This window comes from Hylobates moloch, unplaced genomic scaffold, assembly GCF_009828535.3.
Source record: "Hylobates moloch isolate HMO894 unplaced genomic scaffold, HMol_V3 SCAFFOLD_17, whole genome shotgun sequence".
Lineage (NCBI taxonomy): Eukaryota > Metazoa > Chordata > Mammalia > Primates > Hylobatidae > Hylobates > Hylobates moloch.
The window spans coordinates 38,258,936-38,263,555 of record NW_026652292.1 but is presented as its reverse complement, the minus strand read 5'-3'; the positions used below and the strand labels follow the sequence as shown (position 1 = coordinate 38,263,555).

General features: G+C 38.4%; 1 pseudogene; it reads left to right on the top strand.

Moving 5' to 3' along the window:
* Nucleotides 1–208: 208 nt before the first annotated feature.
* On the top strand, nt 209–1,439 carry LOC116457006 (bifunctional methylenetetrahydrofolate dehydrogenase/cyclohydrolase, mitochondrial-like; annotated as a pseudogene).
* Nucleotides 1,440–4,620: the final 3,181 nt, after the last annotated feature.

The window sequence follows — 4,620 nt, the reverse complement described above, 5'->3', positions numbered from 1 at the left end:
TTTGCCCAGCTACTTCTGATTCCCAACGTGTTGCCCCCTCCTGGGAGACTGTGTCACGGCTAATCCCATTAATACTACTTTTCTTCGGAACTTAATTATTGTAAAAAATTCCACCTTCATTTCCATAAATGAAACGTATCTATCTTCCTTCAACAAAACTTTATTTAGTTCCTTCACTGGCAGCCCAGAGCGGGCACCGGCGTGGGCTATGGCTGCGACTTCCCTCATGTCAGCGTTGGCCGCCCTCTGATCCAGCCCGCTCAGAGCTGCCGCCTCTGTCCTCGCCCTTTCCACCTCGCGGCAGTTCCTTTGAACTCCCTCAGGGACGAGCTCTTACTGGTTCCGGTAACTCTCACTGCTCTTCTAAGCTAAGCTTTTGCACCAACTGAACAGCTGCCAACCTAAAAATTGTTGCGTTTGCCGTCAGATACTCACTCTTGGTCTGTCAGCTTTGGATGAAGCAGTGGGGTTCTTGGGAAGAACCCATTGCCAATTAAATGAAGCTGTTGTCAGGAAACTGGCCCAGTGGATCAAGCAGGAAGTGTGGCAGGAGGTGAAGGAGTAGCTGGCCTCTGGCAACAAACGGCCATGCCTGAGCATGGCTCTGGGCAGCAAAACTCCTGCAAGTCACTCCCATATCCTCAACAAAACCAGGGCAGCTGCAGATGTGGGAATCAATAATGAGACAATTGTGAAACCAGCTTCAATTTCAGAGGAAGAATTGTTGGATTTAATCAATAAACTGAATAATGATGGTAATGTAGATGGCCTCCTTCTCCACCTGCCTCTTCAAGAGCACATTGATGAGAGAAAGATCTGCAATTCTGTTTTTCCAGATAAGGATGTTGATGGCTTTCATGTAATTAATGTAGGGCGAATGTATCTGGACCAGTATTCCATATACCAGCTACTCCATGCGGTGTGTGGGAAATAATTAAGCAAACTGGCATTCCAACCCTAGGGAAGAATGTGGTTGTGGCTGGAACGTCAAAAAATTTTGTAATGTCCATTGCAATGTCACTGCACACAGATGGGGTGCATGAATGTCACGGACGTGATGCCACTGTTATAATATCTCATTGATATACCCCCAAAGAGCAGTTGAGGAAACATACAATTCTTGCAGATACTGTAATATCTGTTGCAGGTGTTCCAAATCTGATCACAGCAAATATGAACAAGGAAGAAGCAATAGTCATTGATGTGGGAATAGTTACAGTTCAAGGTCCTATAACTGCTAAACCTAAGTTGGTTGGAAATGTGGATTTTAAAGGAGTTAGGCAAAAAGCCAGTTATATCACTCCAGTTTCTGGAGGTGTTGGCCCTATGACAGTGGCAATGCTAATGAAGAATACCATAATTGCTGCAAAAAAAAAGTGCTGAGGCTTGAAGAATGGAATGTGCTGAAGTCTAAGGAGCTTGGAGTAGCCGCTAACTAACTCTTGTGTCTTCTATATCACCAGCAGCACTTCAAGCCAGCTCAAGAAGCAAAGCAAGCCAAGAGAAATGTGATTTTTTTAAATTTATTCTACTGAAACGGTTTAAAACGATGCTTTGCATTTATTGAAAGCTTTCATGGGTGTGTGTGACATAGCTCTGCAATACCTCACCAGGAAGCATTACAGTATCATGCAGGGTCATGGGATCTACCCAAGAGCAGTCATTAACCTTGTGACTAACATGGGAGACATTGTCATCTTGAGAATGAATGCTTAACTTTGTCAAGCCACCTCTGTTAAAAATTCGTCTTTTGTAGGATTGCACTTCTCTAGTGCTATTCCCATAAGCATTGATAATCATTTTAGGTGCCAAACCTTTTGAGTTCAACTCATCAGACCAGGGGAAAAATTAGGGAAAAGATGAAAAAGAAAAAAATGGTAGTAACTGAGTAGAAAGAAAAAAAATACTCTAATCTATATATGTATTGATTGGTAACCAGATGTATCTAAGTAGAACTGAATTGGCTAGGAAAAAATAAAAACTACATGTTAATCATTTTCCTAAGTTGTCTTTTGAGGTTTAGTCAGTACATTGGGAAAATGTTAAGGATTGTTCCTTGCTTTTAGTCCTCATTTTATGTATGTTACCCCTTAGTAAGATCTCCCCACTTTAGTTTTCTAGGATTTAAAGGCTTATTTTATAAATTATTCATGTGTATTGTCATACTTGGCTTTTGCTATACAGTTTAACTTCATTGTTAAAGTTTTATATTGTTAGGGAACATCTGTATAGTTTCTTTGGTGTATCTTTTTTTTAAATTATAAGTAGGATTATTTTTATTTTTTATTATACTTTAAGTTTTAGGGTACATGTGCACAATGTGCAGGTTAGTTACCTATGTATACATGTGCCATATTGGTGTGCTGCACCCAGTAACTCATCATTTAACATTAGGTATATCTCCAAATGCTATCTCTCCCCACTCCCCCCACCCTACAACAGGCCCCAGTGTGTGATGTTCCCCTTCCTGTGTCCAAGTGTTCTCATTGTTCAATTCCCACCTATGAGTGAGAACATGCGGTGTTTTGTTTTTTGTCCTTGTGATAGTTTGCTGAGAATGATGGTTTCTAGCTTCTCTACAAAGGACATGAACTCATCATTTTTTATGGCTGCATAGTATTCCATGGTGTATATGTGCCACATTTTCTTAATCTAGGCTATCATTGTTGGACATTTAGGTTGGTTCCAAGTCTTTGCTATTGTGAATAGTGCCACAATAAACATACATGTGCATGTGTCTTTTTAGCAGCATGATTTATAATCCTTTGGGTATATACCCAGTAATGGGATGGCTGGGTCAAATGGTATTTCTAGTTCTAGATCCCTGAGGAATCGCCACACTGACTTCCACAATGGTCGAACTAGTTTACAGTCCCATCAACAGTGTAAAAGTGTTCCTATTTCTCCACGTCCTCTCCAATACCTGTTGTTTCCTGACTTTTTAATGATCACCATTCTAACTGGTGTGAGATGGTATCTCACTGTGGTTTTGATTTGCATTTCTCTGATGGCCAGTGATGATGAGCATTTTTTTTCGTGAAATAAAAGAGGATACAAGCAAATGGAAGAACATTCCATGCTCATGGGTAAGAAAAATCAATGTAGTTAAAATGGCCATACTGCCCAAGGTAATTTATAGATTCAATGCCATCCCCATCAAGCTACCAATGACTTTCTTCAAAGAATTGGAAAAAACTACTTTAAAGTTCATATGGAACCAAAAAAGAGCCCACATTGCCAAGTCAATCCTAAGCCAAAAGAACAAAGCTGGAGGCATCACGCTACCCGACTTCAAACTATACTACAAGATTACAGTAACAAAAACAGCATAGTACTGGTACCAAAACAGGTATATAGACCAATGGAACAGAACAGAGCCCTCAGAAGTAATGCTGCATGTCTACAACTATCTGATCTTTGACAAACCTGACAAAAACAAGAAATGGGGAAAGATTCCCTGTTTAATAAATGGTGCTGGGAAAACTGGCTAGCCATATGTAGAAAGCTGAAACTGGATCCCTTCCTTACACCTTATACAAAAATTAATTCAAGATGGATTAAAGACTTACATGTTAGACCTAAAACCATAAAAACCCTAGAAGAAAACCTAGGCAATACCATTCAGGACACAGGCATGGGCAAGGACTTCATGTCTAAAACACCAAAGGCAACGGCAACAAAAGCCAAAATTGACAAGTGGGATCTAGTTAAACTAAAGAGCTTCTGCACAGCAAAAGCAACTACCATCGGAGTGAACAGGCAACCTACAGAATGGGAGAAAATTTTTGCAATCTACTCATCTGACTAGGAGCTAATATCCAGAATCTACAATGAACTCCAACAAATTTACAAGAAAAAAATAAACAACCCCATCAACAAGTGGGCGAAGGACATGAATAGACACTTCTCAAAAGAAGACATTTATGCATCCAAAAGACACATGAAAAAATGCTCATCATCTTTGGTGTATCTTAAAATCTATTTTTGAAAAAAAAAAAAAAAAAAACTTGGCTTGATAATCATTTTGCAGCTTGGATAAGTATGCAAGTTACTTTTCCACCAAAGAATTTTTAGCAGCTGTCTGCTTTTCTGTGATGTATCCTGTTGACTTTTCCAAAATATTTTTAAGAGTTTGAGTTAATATTGAATTTAATTAGACTTTCTGATTAAAGGTTATTTTTTATTACACCACATCTGTCTGCTGTGGTATGAAAAAAAGAGAAATCACTCTAAGTTGTTAATAAGGTGAAGATGCCTATGATACACTTTCAAGTAAACTAAAAAAAATCAATCTCTTTTTGCATTTACAAAGAAAGCAATACAATGGCAAACCATATATTATCAATTGGCATTGGATTATTCAGAGTACAAGAAAGACTGAAATCTGAAATATTTTAAAGTAATTTTAACAACAAATGTTCAAAGCTGGATATGTGAGCAATGAAAATATATTTTAAAATTACAGCTTTCTAGATATTTGCTTTTTGTTTACTACTCATAATTAAACAGTCAACATCAGAGGAATTTCCTTATTTCAATGATGCTGCCGTCACTCAAAATCAGTTTTGAATTGCTTGTGTAATATTGCCTTCAAAAGGTACCTAGAAGAAGCATAAAAAA